Here is a 16,267-nt window from a genome sequence, read left to right as displayed (position 1 = left end):
TCAAAAGACATTACCAAGAAAGTGAAAAGGCAATATACAGAATAAGTAAAAATATTTTAAATTGTATATTTGTAAGGGGTCTAGTATCAGAATATATGAAGAATTATTACAACTCAAGATCTAAAAGACAACCCAATTTTTAAATGTGCAAAATACTTGAATAGAAATTTCTCCAAAGAAGTTACACTAATGAATGACCAATGAACACATGGGAAGGTGCTATCATCATTACTCATAGAGAAATGCAGACAAAGATCACTTCAAACTTACTAGATGACTATTTTAAAAACGAAAAATTAAAAGTGGTTGAAAATGTAGAGTTCTGGAGTCCTTATATATTGCTGATTGGAATGTGAAATGGTGCATTTGCTATGGGAAATAGTTTTGCAGTTTCCCAAAAAGTTAATACAGTGTTATCACATGACCAAGCAATTTGATTCATAGGTATACAGTGAAAATAATTCAAAATATATGTCCATTAAAAAAGCACCTCTGCGTGTGAAAATTCATAACAGCATTAATCATAATAGCCCCAAACTGGAAGCAGCCCAATATCCACCAATTGAAAGGACAAAACATAGAGTATCCATAGAAAAGAATATTATTCAGCCATCAGATTAGTTTAAGTACTGATATATGCTTCAACACAGATGAATCTTAAAAATTTATGCTAAGGTAAAGAAGCCAGACACAAAATCTACATATTGTATGCCTCCATTTATATGAAAATGTTCTGCAGTTAACAGTGGTGATGGTTGCACAACTTTGTAAATATACTAAAAACCACTTAGCTGTATACTTTTAAAAGGTGAGTACTGATGCAATTGGATGGTATGTAAATTAGATCTTAATTATAATTTTTAAAGTAAAAGCGAAATAAGGATATTTTTCAAAAAGAAAAGAAAAGAGAAGAAAAAACCTGAGAGAATTTGTTACTAGACTACATCAAAAGATATATTAAAGTGAGTCTTTTGGGCAAAAGAAAAATAACACCAGATGAGAAGCAAGGTAATATAGGAAGGAATAAAAAGCAATAGAGAATATTATAAATGTAAAATAATAATAATTGCTTAAAATAATAATAAGGATGATGTCTTACGAAATTTAAAGCATATGCAAAATTAAAATACCTTACCATGACACCCCAAAAGTAAAAAGGAATGAATAAAGTTAAAGGTCACTGTATTGTCTGGGAAATTATAAATATAAGGTAGACTCAATATAAGTCTACCAATATAGGATAGACTAAAAAAAAATTAAGTATGCACATTGTATGAGGTCCCTGGGTGGCTCAGCGGTTTAGTGCCTGCCTTCAGCCCAGGGTGTGATCCTGTAGTCCTGGGATCGAGTTCCACATCAGGCTCCCTGCATGGAGTCTGCTTCTCCCTCTGCCTATATCTCTGCTTCTCTCTCTCTCTCTCACTCTCTCTCTCTCTCTTTGTGTTTCTCATGAATAAATAAATAAAATCTTTTAAAAAAGTATCCATATTGTAATCTCAAGGAAAGCGCTAAAAGAATTAAAAAAGAAAATATAACAGATAGGAAACAGAATGATAATTCTTAAAATTTTACTCTTCAAAAAAGGAAACAAGAAAAAAGAAAGAAATAATAGACAAAAGGAAAACAAATAGTAAGATGGTAGACTTAACCTCAAACACATCAGTACTTTTGTCAAATGTAAGTGAACTAAACACTGGAATAAAAGACATAGCTTTGTATCACCAAAACTTGACATTAAAAGAAAGTAAAATTAGAGATCAATCTCTCCCATAAATATACATACAAAGATCCTAAACAAAATATTAACAAATCAAATGTAATAATATATACAAAAATAGATAGACATCATTATCACATGAGGTTTATTTCAGGAATACAGGGTTAGGTTGGCATTTGTAATCAGTAATCTATTTCATCACATTAACAAATTAAAAAAGAAACTTATATGATAATTTAATAGGTTCAGAAAACACATTTCATAAACTGTAACTCCCATTCACAATCTTTAAAACACTCTCAGAAAACCAGAAATAGAAGTAATCTTCTTTGATCTGATAAAAAGCACACACATACACATGCACACAATATGCACAATTAACATTATCCATAATGGTCAAATACTGAATGCTACAGCAACACTATTATCCTGAAGGCAGGAAAAAGACAAGAATGTCTTATACTGGAGGTCTTAGTCAATGCAATAAGGCAAGAAAAACAAATAAATTTATAAAGATTAGAAAATTATAAGGATTGGAATGATATAAGGATTGAGCACCTAGAAAATTCCAGAAACTTAACAAACTATTAGAATAATAATTGTTAAGCAAGGACGCTGAATACGAGACCAATATAAAAAGTCTATTGTATTTCTGAAGATCAACAAAATTGACAAACCCTCAGCTAGACTAAAAAAATAAGAGAAGATTCAAATAATCAAAGTCAGAAAAGAGAAGACACAACTGATGCCACAGAAATAAAGTGATTATAAAGAATAATTATACATCAACAAACTCAATAATGGAGAAGAAATGGATAAATGTCTAGAAACATATGACCTAACAACACTGATTTTGAAGAAATAGAAAATCTGAACATATTTATAGTGAGCAAATTGATTCGATAAGACCAGATGACTTCACTGGTGAATTCTACCAAATGTTTAAAGATGAATTAATGCCAATCCTCCTCAAACCCTTCCAGAAAAGCTGAAGATAAGAGAACATTTCCAAACTCATTTTATGAGGGCACCATTACCCTGATACCAAAACCAGACAACGAAAACTCCAAACCAATATTCCTGGTGAGTACTGATGCAAAAATCCTTGACAAGACACTAATAAACTGAATCCAACAGCACATTAAAATGATTATACACCATGACCAAGTGGGATTTGTCCCTGGGATACAAGGATGGTTCAGTATCCAAAAATATACCACATCAACAGACCAAAGACACACACACACACACACACACACACAAATCATGTGATCCTTTCAATGGATGCAGAAAAGGCACTTGACAAAATTCAACATCTTTTCATGATAAAGACATTTAGCAAACTAGAAATAGAAGGAAATCACCTCAACACAATAAAGATCATATATAAAAGCCTACAGCTAACCTCTTACTCATTGGTAAGAAACAGATAGCTTTTCCTTTAAGATCAGGAATGAAGCAAAAGTGCCCACTCCCACCACTTCTATCTAACATAGTACTATACATCCTAGTCATAGAAATTAGGCAATAAAAAAATTAGTAAAAGGCAGTCAAATTGGAAAGGAAGAAGTAATATTATCTCTGTTCAAAGCTGACATGATTTTATATAGAGAAAACCCTAAAGATTACATACACACACACACACACACAACTATTAGGCTAATAAACTCAGCAAAGTAGAATGATATAAAATCGACAAAATTAGTTGCATTTTTACATGTTAACAATGAACAATTCCAAAGGGAATTAAAATAATATCATTTATAATAGCATCACAAAGAATAAAATACTTAGGAATAAACTTAACCAAGGAAATGAAAGACTTACACTCTGAAAACTACAAAACATTGCTAAAAGAAATTAAAAGAAGGCACAAGTAAATGGAAAGACATCCCATGTTCATGAATTGGAACACTTAATATTATTAAGATGTAAAAAGCAATCTGCACATTCAATGTAGTCTCTGTCAGGATCTCAATGGCATTTTGTTTTTGCAGAAATAGGAGAAAACCATACTAAAATTCATATGGAATCTCAAAGGACTCTGAATAACCAAAGAAATCTTTGACAATGAGAAACAAAGCTACAAGCCTCACATTTCCTAATTTCAAGACACATTATCCTGCTACAGTAATCACAGTAGGCATTGACATAAAGACAGACATATAGATATTGGCACAAAGACAGACAGAGTGGGTATTGGCATAAAAACAGGCATAGAGACCAATGGAACAAAATAGAGAGCCCAGTAATAAATCTTTGCATACTTGGTTAGTGAAGAAAGGACAGTCTCTTCAACAGATGGTGTTGGGACACCTGGATATGAACGTGCAAAAAAGTGGGCATGGACTCTTACATCATACACAAAAATTAACTTAAAATGGATTCAAGATGTAAATATAAGACTTGAAACTATAAGACTTCTAGAAGAAAACATAAGGGAAAAGTTCAGAACATTGGGCTTGGCAATTCTTTCTTGGATATGACACCAAAAGCACAGACAATAAAGCAACCATCGACAGAGTTACATTAAGACCCTCTGCACAGCATAGGAACCAATCAATAGGGTAAAAGACAACCTACAAAATGATAGGAAATCTTTGCAAACCTATACTTTGCAAACCTATACTGAATATATTCAGTAGATATGAAGAACTCCTGCAATTCTGTAACAAAATGAAACAAATAGCAATAGAGTATAACAAAAAAAACAACAACAATAGAATGTAACAAATTCTTCAGTTGACTGAAGAATAGGTAAAGGAGAGCCCAGCTGTCCATGGACAAATGAGTAGATGAAGAAGATGTGATTTATATATATATGTATATTTCATTCCTTTTGATGGGTGAGTAATATTCCATGATGTGGATGGACTGGAGGGTATTAGGCTCAACAAAGTAAGTCAATCAGAAAGAAAATTATCATTATGATTTTACTCATATGTGGAATTTAAGAAACAAAACAGTTGAACATAGAGAAAGGGAAGGAAAAATAAAATAAGACAAAATCAGAGAGAGACAAACCACAAGAGGCTCTGAACTATAGGAAACAAACTGAGGGTTACTGGAACAGAGGTAGGTTGGGGGAGGGGTAATTGGGTGATGGGCATTAAGGAGAGCACTTGATAAAATGAGCACTGGGTGTTATATGCAACTGATAAATCACTAAACTCTACCCCTGAAACTAATAATATACTATGTGTTAATTAATTGATTAAATTAAAATTAAAATAAATAGATTAAAAAATAGGTAAAGGTCTTGAAAGCGGCCAATAAGTATGTGAAAAGACACTCAACATCACTAATCATTAGGAAAATGCAAATCAAAACCACAATGAGCTATTACTTCACACCTATGAGGATAGATATTGTATTGGTGAGAATGTAGAAAAACTGTACCCACTATACACTATTTGTGGAATTACTAAATGGTGCAGACACAATAGGAGACAGTATAGAGCTTCCTCAAAAAAATGAAAAGAGGGCAGCCTGGGTGGCTCAGCAGTTTAACGCCGCCTTTGGCCCAGGGTGTGTTCCTGGAGACCCGGGATCGAGTCCCACATCGGGCTCCTGGCATGGAGCCTGCTTCTCCCTCTGCCTGTGTCTCTGTCCCTCTCTCTCTCCCTGTGTGTCTCATGGATAAATAAATAAAATCTTTAAACAAAAAAGTAAAAAGAGAACTACCATGTTATCCAGGGATGCTAGATGTTGGGTAGATATCCAAGAGAATTGAAAACAGGATCTCAAAGATATTTGCACACCAGTGTTCACTGCAGCATGTCACAACTGTCGAGATTGTAAGCAACCTACACTCACCAGCCGATGAATGAATAAAGAAAATCCGGCACATACATACAGTAGAATGTTATTTAGCCTTAAAAAGAAAGAATGCTACAACATGAATGAACTTCGAGGACTTTATGCTAAGTGAAATAAGCCAATCACTAAAAGACAAATGCTGTATGATTCCACTTACATGACATATCTGAAGTCATCAAACTCACAGAAACAGAAAGTAGAATGGTGGTTTTTCAGAGGATAGAGGGAGGGGGTAATGAGTTGTTCAATGGGTATGAAATTTCAGTTGTGAAAGTTTCAGAGATCGGCAGTACAACAACATGCACATGCTTAACAATACTGTACTGTTCTACATTGTCCTTAGGAAGCTTGTTAAGAGAAGAAAATACTATCTGCTAGTTTATGAAGTCCACAGCTCGAATGCTGTGCCTCGAACTCATGAGATTAGCAGATGAAGGGGTCTATAGACATTATAAAAGCAAAGGCTGGAAGACCCCAACTGGTAGTCAGTTGAGGTGAACTGGGTTTGGCAGCTATTTCTTCCTATATCTAGAACTTGAGCTTGAAAAGGTGTGTTAACAAAGTTAATAAACCGTGAAGAAAATCTGTTGTATTTCTATATACCAAGAACAAAGATGAAATTTTAAAAATTATACAATTTGTATTAGCATAAAAAATCAAATACTCTAAAGAACTCTAATGAAAGATGCACCTCTACACAGAAACCTACAAGATACCAGTAAGGTAAATGTTTAAAGAGACAAATAAATGGAGGAACATACATGTTCATGAATTAGAAAATTTCATATTTTAAAGATGTTTGTTCTCCCCAAATAGAACTAAAGTTTCAGTGAAATCTCAAGCTTCAAGCAAATTCCCAGCAGGATTTCCTTTGGTGGAAATTGACAAGCTAGTGTGAAGATTTATATAGAATTGCAAAGAACCGAGAAGAGTTTAGACAATCATGAAGAAGAATATGGTACTGTTGCAAGGAAAAATCAACTGGCCAATGGAAAAGAACAGAGGCCAGAAATAGACTCACGATTATAGTTACTTGATTTTCAACAAAGACACAACTGCAAAGTCATGAGGAAAGCATGATTTTTAAAAAATGACAGTAGGATAGTCATACAGGAAAAAAATAAATCTTGACCCTCCACTTCACATCACACATAAACTCCAGATATTTTGTAGACCTAGTGTCAGAAGTAAAACAATAAAACTTCTAGAAGAAAACAGAAGATAATCTTTTCACGACCTTAGGGCAGACAACACTTCCTAAACAGCGCACAGAAAGCTTGAGCTATAAAGAAAAAGACTGATAAATTGAACCTTATTAAAATTAAGAATATTTGTTCACCAAAGATTTCATTAAGAGGATGGAAAAGAAACTGAAATGAGAAGAGATTATATCTGTATCTCTATATCTATACCTGTATGTTTCTTTTATACAATTATATACAATTCTTATATTTTATATAGTTACATATAATGTAATACATGTAATATATATAAAATTATAAAATAGATGCTATTTTAAAAAATATTTTATTTATTATTTATTCATGAGAGACACAGAGAGACACAGGCAGAAGGAGAAGCAGGCTCTCTGCGGGGAGCCCAATGTGGGACTTGATCCCAGGACCCTGGGATCACGCCCTGGGCCGAAGGCAGATGCTCAACCACTGAGCCATCCAGGTGCCCCTAAAATATGTTATGCATGTAATTCATATATATATGTAAGATATAGATATCCAGCATGTATAAAGAACTCCTACAAAACAACAATAAACAACACAATACTCAATTTTGAAAAAAAGGTCAAAAGGCTTATTTATTAAAGAGACATTTCACCAAAGACATCCAAATGGCCAATAAGGATAGTAAAAGGTGCTTAAAACCATGACTCATCAAGAAAAATGCAAATTTACATCTCTGTGTGATACCACAACACATCACCCCAGAAAGGCTAAGAGGAAAAAGACAATTCTGTGCTCATAAAGGACACAGAGTAATCCAAACTCTCCATCCCTGCTCAGTGTTCTGGTGTGTGTGCCATTTGGTAAAACCACTTTGGAACAATTCTGCTGAAGAGAATCCCACCTCCAGGCTGCGCATCAAAAAGAAACACAAACATCTGTACACAATCAGATGTGCGCCGGGGCATTCAGGGCATCATTGTTTACAACCACCCCAAACTGGAAAGAACCCAAGCTTTGGTCACCCTGGGTCTTCTTTCCCTCACTGATGATTCAGGAACAGATTGCTGAGTGTGTGGCGGGTCAGCCGGCACCTCCAGTGGGGCTGGGGCTGGGGCTGGGGCGGGGACTGGGGCTTGAAAGTGAAAGGTAAGGGAGGAGTGCGGTAAGAGCAAAATGGCCCGTTTCCCATAGGGACCCAAAAGAAATGAGGTGGGTGAAGAGGGACTCCCCAGCCGTGCCAGAAACAAGAGCCAACAGGTCGCCAGAAGGGGAAGTGTCAAGACTGAGGGACTTCCCGAAAGGGAACACAGGAGAAGGGGCTCCCAGTTCATCCCTGGTCTTTAAGGACTTCTGTCCACCTGCCCTCCTGCCGGCCTCTCCCCAGCGTCCAGCTGGGCCACCTCTGCCCAGTCTGTGCTGCAGCTGTGGCTTCCCGTGGCCCCCCAGAAAAGACCCCAAAGTCCTTGCCCGGTATTCAAGACATTTCAGGATCTGCTCCCCAGCACTCCCTCTGGCCCCTGGTACCCATCGTGGGCTCCAGGTAGACCAGGTTCCCGACAGCTTCCCCAGCGTCCCCCGTTCACCCCGCTTCCACACCTTAGCACGTGCTCTTTCAGCCACCAGAAGTCGCCACGGTCCGTGGCAGCCTGTCAGCCTCCCACTCGTGAATTAGAAAAATTCAGGTTTGAAATCCAGTTCAAATGTGGCCTCCTCTGTCAATCTTCAAACCTCTCCAAAGCGCATGAGTCACTCTTTCCTCCGGGGTCCATCCCTCCACCAGAGCACACACTGCTCAGGGTGCTTTCAGTGACATTTTGAGCAACAGTCCGGCGGGGACCGTGTGTGTCTTGGTTACCGCTGAATCGCCAGCGGTTATAACCAGTGCCTGACACCCAGAGGATGCTCACCACCTTTTAAAAAAAAATTTTTTTTTTGATGCTCATCACTTTTGTTCCATGATAAAAATAAAAGGGAATACATTCTATCATAATGGGCTTTGAAGCCTACCCCCAACGTTAAAACCCACATGGACTATACACCCTAAAATTAAATGTTACTCTTTTTGACTCCTCTTTATGAAATTTGGTGAATTGAGGATCTCAATGTGCCTGACAAGGATTAAAAGCTCCAGCACTCTAAATTCACTCCAAATTCCCCCCACCCCCACCCCAGGGCCTTTGCACATGCCATTCCCTCTGTCCAGCACAGTTTTTCTCCTGCTTCTTTGCTTCCTCATCCTCCGGTTTTAACTTTTATGTCACCCCTTCAAAGGGGCCATTGTCACCGTCTCATATGGGTGTCCCCTGCTGTTCTCTGGCCCACACATCTCTTTGTTTCCTTCCTCATGGGTGTAATATTAGAATTAGTTTAGTAAGTGTTTCTGTTTTTGGGTTTATGACCTGTCTCCGTCATGGAGCATAAGCTCCCAGAAGCTGGGAAATTCTCCGTTTTGTTTACAAAAGAAAGTATCTCTAGCACGTGGAGTGGGGTCTGGAGCACAGCAGGTGCTCAACAAGTAGCTGGGGCAATGGCGAATGAACGAACAAGGTGAAGAATTGCTGTGTCCAGTCATACAAAGAGCAGACCCGCAGGCAGCCCCCCGAGAGATCTCAGTTTCCCCATCAGCTCCATCACAGCCCCCAGGAACTTCCTTCCACCCCAAGCAACACCCTTGGCTCCCAGGCTCTGAGCAGTCATGACTCCTGTCATCAGATTAGCAACAAAGAACTTTCAGAGAGGGACAGTGGGCTGCCCAGGGCCACACAGAAACTTCTCAGCCAAGCAGAGCTCTCGGGCTGGGGGACAACCAGCCTGGCAGCCCTAGATCAGAAAGGAGCCTCTGCCGGTAACCCTTAGAGGACCCTTAGGCATATCTCTTCCTTTGTTTGGAGCTCAGTCTTCCTCGCCTATAGAATGCGGTGATGCCCTGGCCGGGCTGAGGGAGTGTGAGGCAGGCACATCGTGGGTGTATGGGGAACATGAGTTGCTTTTTACAAGTGGTTTTTTTTTTTCCTGCCAGTGGCAAGGGGTAGGTTGTGGGTGTCTGCGCCCAGGTGTGCCAGGACCTTGGGGTCACAGCTTAGTCAGTAGGAGCTGAACACGAGAGCAAGGTCCTATCCCAACCTCAGCCGGTGACACCTGTCTGTGTCTCCCTCCCAGGCGGGCTGGGATCCTCGCCCACGAAGCCTGTCCTAGCCCCGAACAGGCTTTCCCTATGACACTTCTCTCAGCCTGAGCAACCTCTCCAAGCGGAGAAGCATGCTCCACTCCCGGCAACGGCTCCCTGCCTGTGCCTTCTCTATCTGCCCTGCGATCTCCACCGTGCTGGGCAATCTCGTCCAGCCTGTGTCACCCCTCTCAGCTCCTATAGCCACCCCTCCCTCCTGCCCCCTTTCCTCCAGACCAGGACAGGCTGGGTGGAAGGCAGAGAAAGAACGGATACTTGCAGCTGCCAGGCAAGTGGCTGGGACAGGGCTGGTGGCCGGCCCTCTAACTGCCCCCCACCCTGCGCAGCAGGACCCCACCAGCCTGCCTTCACCCTGGCCAAAGTATGCTGAGTGTTATGGATTGTACTGGAGAAGCTCTGCAGGTCCTGGTCCCCATCTACATCCTTAAACCTTCTCGGCATTTGAGAAAGAGAAGCCCAGAGGGGCCCAACACCCTGCCTATGGTCACCCAGTGAGGAAGGACCAGAGCCTGAGCAGGGAGCCAGGTTGGTGTCCTTGCCCCACCTCTCTGGGGAACCACTAAGGTGGCCAGACCCTTCCTGGGGGCTGTGGGGACCAGCAGGTTGGGCACTGGAGGGTATCAGTGGGGCCCCTGCCTGCAGCCTGGGGAATATTCTCAGGATGTTTCAGAAGTTCCAAGTTTACTCAGATCTTGCATATGAGCTGTCGTAAAAAGTCCCTTTGGCCCTGCGCCAGGGCAAGGAGTGGAGGCGGGGGCACCTGTGAGCCGGAGGGTGGGGTGAGGTCCCGCTCTGCTCCCTCTGGCCCCTCCCGCACATTTCAGGGTGCACTAGAGGGCAAAGTCTGGAGAGGCGGGCGGGCGAGGAAGGGGCTGTGAGAGCAGAAGACCCTCCTCCCTGGGGTGTTTCTTCCTCCTGTCCTCACGGCTGCCTCCAGCTCAGGCCCCTTCCCCTCCTCCCTGCGCCATCCGCGCCCCCTGAATCCCCAGGACCTGGGACAGTGCCTGCTGCACAGCACATGCTCAAAGACACACCTGGAGAATAAAGCCTTGAAATGGATGTTACAGATGGGGAAAGGGAGGTTGAGGGGGGGCCACGTGGCTTACCCCAGGTCACGCAGGTACCACGGGGTGCAGCTGGGTGTCTGCTCCGTCCTGGCTGATGCCAAAGCCCCGTACCCCCCACGCGGCACAGGGGCCTCCCAGCCGTCCCTCCGGCCTGCGGGGACTCCGAAGGCACTGGCTCTCCTCCCTGGAATCACAGTTGCCCTCTTCCTTTTATCCATTTATTTATTAGGCTCCAGGGACAGAAGTGGGGCCTCCCAAAGCCTCTGATGTCCCACCTCTTCCACCGGCCTCCCCCCACCCCACTGCCCACGAGCCTTTTAGGTCTCCAGCCCTCAGCCCTCGCTGGGCAGGTGGGGAGGCCAGGGCTCAGCCTCCGTCTCGTTCACCCCACCTCTCCCGGCCCTGGAGTTCATTCTCCTCCTAACACTAGTTTGGTTTAGCTTCCTCCCCTGTGGGGCTGTCTGCTGAGGATCCAGACACCCTGTCAGGTGTGGAGTGCGCCAGACCAGAGCTTCCGCTGAGCTCACCAAAGGGAGCAGGTAATCCGGGGAGCAGGTAACCTGGGAGCAGGTAACTACGGCCACAGGTGACCTGGGATCCTCAACCATCTTGTCTGTGAAATGGGCTGAATGAGGCTCCCGGCCTCACCTGTGACATTGTGGGAGACCCTCGGGTGCCAACAGCGGGCTGAGCCCTGGCGCTGGGAGGACCAGCACGACAGAGGCCGAGGGAGGGAGGACCTCAGGTTCTCCCTGCACCCTCTTCCACTCTTGGAACTCCAGCCCTTCTCTGCCGTAGGCTCCCAGGTTCCTCACAGTTACGAGCCGCCTTCCTGGGCAGGTCTCCAGCCCGCAGTTTTCATATTTTTCCTCCCTCCAATCCTCACAACTAGTCCCACGAAGATGGAACTGCCTTCATCCCCATTTTACAGAGGAGAAAACAGACTCCACGAGGCTGGACGCAGCACAGAGACACGCTCACGCTCACCCAGCTAGGGAGTCGCATGGCTGGCTTTTGAACCCGCCAGGTTTTCCCCACTTCACCATGTGCTTCTAAAACCCCCACGCTTTCCCCCAGGGGAAGGCAGATGTCCTTCCAGGAGCAGCCCCTGACGTTTTAATGCCGCCTGCCCTGGATCCGCTGCTCCGGCTCCAAGTCCGGCGTCCCCACCGGAGGCCTTCAGTCACCTGGCTGCTTGGCCAGGAAAGTGCCTGCTCCTCCCCCCTTTCTGTGTGTCAAAATTCAACCCATGCTTCCAGGCTCAGCCTCCCCCAGTCCCCTCGCTCCCCTCGCCTCCAGGGGGCCCATGCCCTGGGCTTTCGTGAGGAGACAGTGTGGAGGACAGGACCAGCCTCGAGTCACCTGCCCCCCCTGCTACACACTGGTGAGTCACCTTGGGAAAATCACTCTACCTCTCAGAGCCAGCCCCCATTCTTTCTCTGTGAAATGGGTAGAGCAAGCCGTTTTGAGGGGTTAGATGACCTAGAGAAGCTAAAACACGGAACCTGGCACAAAATCTCTTCCCCTCCTCCTCCAAAATAGCCCCCCTGGAAGTGCCACACCATCACATGGTGTCGCCCGTGCCCACTCTGCCCTGTTCAGGAGTCCAGAACCACAGTGACTAAGGTGTTGGGCTTGGGCTGGGCTTTCTTTCCCCAACCCTTGCCTTTTGGAGGCTGGTTTGCACAGCCAGCTCCTGGGGTCATCTCAGCCATGCCCCTGCCTCCCGGCTTCCGGCAGACCCGCAGAGAGACAGTGTGGTCATCCTGAGCTGCGCTGAACAGGAGACTCCAGCCCCAACTCTGCTGCTCTCACGGTCTCAGCTATGACGAGGGCGCGAAACCCCTCGATGTCCTCCCACTCTGGCAAAGAAGGTGCCAGGCTCCCTCGGAGAAGAGTGTCTGGAGCCGTTACCTGCTGTTCCAGCTTCTCCCTCAGAAATCCATTCTGTTTGCTCCGGGCAATCCAGTGGGCTCCCAGGGGGTGGCAGCGAGGCTCAGCTTGGCGAGGGGAGCAGGAGTTAGAGGGAACAGGCAGGGCTAGGGGGTGGGGATCCACAGCCTGCCCCGAGTCACCAGCCAGACAAGCAGACAACCTGTCAGCCCGATGGATGGCAGCCGGGCTCCCAGCAGGCGGAACACAGAGGGAGCCAGCTGTGGGGCACAGGCAACGGACGGTCACATCCCAGAGAGGTCACCCACGGACAGAAGGTAGGGACTGGGGTGGGGACCAATCGGCTGCACCAGGGAGGGGACACACAGCAGACAAGACAGAGGAAATCAAGCAGAGAGGCAGGTGGCCAGCCAGGCAGACGCGCAGAGAGACAGGCAGGCAGGCAGGCAGGCAGACAGCCAGACAGACAGACAGCTGTGCAGCTGTCAGGCACACTCAGGAAGAAGCAGGCAAACAGTCAGACCGGAGCCCGCGGGTCACTCGGCACAGTGTGGCTGCCACCCAGGCCCCTCAGGCCGCGTGTGCCTGGTGGGGAGGAAGAGGAGGATGTGGTGAGCAGCTCCCCACAGGCCCCACCCACAGGGCTGCCGGCCCCTCCCCTGAGGAGTGAGAAAGAGGTGGGAGGGGGCCGGGCCGCCGCAGAGCCCTCCGATCACCAAAGGTCACCTGCTAGAAAGACATTTGGGGCCATCAGGGTGAGATCAGCCTCTTGTGGATGGCTGACATCATCCCCCCAGGCCTGGTGGCTGTGACCTTGGAGGCTGGCAGGGCTCACAGATGTGGACAGCAAGGCTCTGAGGGGTCCAGGGGTGGTGTGAGTGACCCATGGAGCCCGGTGGTCCTGAGAGGCCAACTCTCAGTTCAGAGAGAAGACCAAGGGCCCAGGGCCAGAGACTCGCCAGGGTCCCACGCTTCCCTCACGCACACTGCCTGCCTGGCCCAGGAGGGGTCTGAGTTCGGAATCCTCTCCCAGACTCCTCTGACCCTGCTCCCTTTGAATCTAGCTTCCTGCTCCACCACTGCAGGGAGCAGGACCCTGTCTCCACACCCTTGAGAAGACAGTCCCTTGGGCAGGTGACAACACCTCTCTGAATGCCTCATTTTGCCCGTCAAGTGGGCCGCCTGGCCAACCAAGAGAGGGTGGCCACCATTATGAACACATGGGAACTCAGGAAAAAAATAGAGAAAAGAAATTTTCAAGAGAGTTTCCATCTTGCTGATGAGCCAGAGGGATCCCGTGAAAGGGTCAGCTGTCTCTCTCTCTCTCACAGATGTTTGAGAAATCAGGAGAGAGAACTCAGCAACCTCATGCCCAGCAGCCTCAGAGGGAGGGCAAGAGAAGTTAACTACCATCACTACTGTCACTATTTTTTTTTTAAGATTATTTATTTATTTATTCATGACAGAGAGAGAGAGAGAAAGAGGCAGAGATACGCAGAGGGAGAAGCAGCCTCCATGCAGGGAGCCTGACGTGGGACTCGATCCCAGGTCCCCAGGACCACACCCTGGGCTGAAGGCAGCACCAAACTGTTGGGCCACCGGAGCTGCCCACTATCTTGCATTTTTAAAGCACCCACATGATCTCATTTTATCCCACAGACCTCATGAGGCAAACACGACTATTCGCATTTTATAGATGGAGAAAACCAGGCTCTGAGAAGTGAAATGTCACGCAAGCTAAGAAGTGTCTTGGTGGGGATTTGAATCTGGGTGTATCTAATTCCTAAGTCTGCACCAGGTTGTGAAAATGGGCCCAAACCAGGACAAAATGTAACCAGCTTAGATGGGGGCTACTTTGTGGTGTCGGGATGACACGGGTTGGTTCAAACGCGCATGCCATCTCTTCCCAGCTGACTCATTTTTGGGAAACAATTTGCAGTGAACCCACATGACCGCTCCAAAGAAAAAGAGAAAGCATCTTGCTATTTATTTCTTCTATTTTTTTTTTCTTTTTCTAGCTGTTTTTGAGGAACTTGGTACAAATTCCCCTGTGGTTGATTTGAAGGATGTTTGCCCTATAGAAATTCTCTTCCCCACGGCTGAAATATCTCATGTTCTCTGGAGAACCAATGTTGGGAGGAAGCCAGTTTTTGTTTTTCTTTTCTTTCTCTTGATCTTCAGGGTGAGTTTTATGGTACCATGCATCAGTACTCTGAGCGGTTGAAAGATCAAGAAAAGGAACAGTACAAAGGAGCCTAATATTTGCTGAGAGTTTGCTCTGTGCCAGCCAGCATTGTTTTCTTTTTATATTTTTCTTTTTATTTTTTTAAAGTGATCTCTATACCCAACATGGAGCTCAAATAGGCAACCCTGAGATCAAGAGCCACACGCTCCACCAACTGAGCCAGCCCTTGTGCCAGGGTTTTTAAGGACTTTAAAGATGCGTCATCTCACTTAAAACTCATCATTGGGGTACCTGGATGGTGCAGTCAGTTAAGCATCTGACTTTTGGTTTCAGCTCAAGGTCATGAGATTGAGTCCCAAGTCCTGCACTGAGTGTGGTGTCTGCTTGAGATTCTCTCTCTCTCTCTCTCTCTCCCTCTGCCCCTCCCCCCACTCACTCCCTCTCTCTTTCTCTAAAATAATAAATAAATAAATCTTTTTTTAAAAATATCTCATCATCGTCATCATCCCTATTTTACAGAGAAGGAAATTGAGGCTCAGGGAGGGCAAATGACTTGTCCAATGTCACACAGCTAGTGAGTGACAGAGCTGGGATTTGAACTCAAGACTTCAGAGCATATATTTTGATCTGCTCACTACACTGCTTCCGGACGTATGTTAACCCGAGGGTATTTGATCCCTCCTGCCTCCCTCTTATGTGCCTGCTGGCCTCCCTGCCCTTATCTCCACCCACCCACTCACCCACCTACCCACTCATCCACCTTTCTATCCACTTGCCCAGCCAGCCAGCCATTCCTCCCTCCCTGCCTTCTGCCCACCAGTACTGAGCAAGCCCTTGGCTCTGTACTGGGGGTACCCCTCAGAAATATACACTAGCCACAGCCCTCATGCAGCCTGTATTCTAATGGAGAGAGACAGATGAAAAGAACTAATAACAAACAAAATGCAAATTGTACTAAGTGTCATAGAAAACTGGTCAAGATAGGAACATGTAGGGGCATGCTGGATGACAGGCTGGACCCAGCCACACTGGAAACATTTTAGGCAGAAGGCACTGCAAATACAAAGATGCTGAGGGATGCAGCTGGCTCTGGGAACTTGACAACAGTGCTGTAGAATGGAGTGAGCAAGCAAAAGAATACAAGGAGGTGGGCCAGAAGTCACATCGTGCACATGGCATGGAACCGCCAGGACAGCAAGGAAGGTAGATTTGGTTCCA

At 45.2% G+C, this 16,267-nt stretch overlaps 1 protein-coding gene across 2 annotated transcripts in view; it reads right to left on the bottom strand.

Annotated features, from left to right (window-relative positions):
* The window catches only part of IL21R (interleukin 21 receptor), a 35,640-nt gene extending 22,615 nt beyond the window's left edge, over positions 1-13,025 (bottom strand). The window contains exons 1-2 of one of the 2 annotated variants that reach the window (XM_072836268.1): positions 12,886-13,025; positions 11,011-11,155 (exon numbers count right to left, since the gene is read on the bottom strand). The gene's annotated coding sequence lies outside the window, so the exon portion shown is untranslated. The remainder of the gene's footprint in view (positions 1-11,010; positions 11,156-12,885) is intronic. The other variant, XM_072836267.1, reaches the window with a different exon arrangement.
* Positions 13,026-16,267: the final 3,242 nt, after the last annotated feature.

This window comes from Canis lupus, chromosome 8 (assembly GCF_048164855.1).
Source record: "Canis lupus baileyi chromosome 8, mCanLup2.hap1, whole genome shotgun sequence".
In the NCBI taxonomy this organism is placed as follows: domain Eukaryota; kingdom Metazoa; phylum Chordata; class Mammalia; order Carnivora; family Canidae; genus Canis; species Canis lupus.
This window is presented reverse-complemented; position numbering and strand designations above follow the sequence as displayed.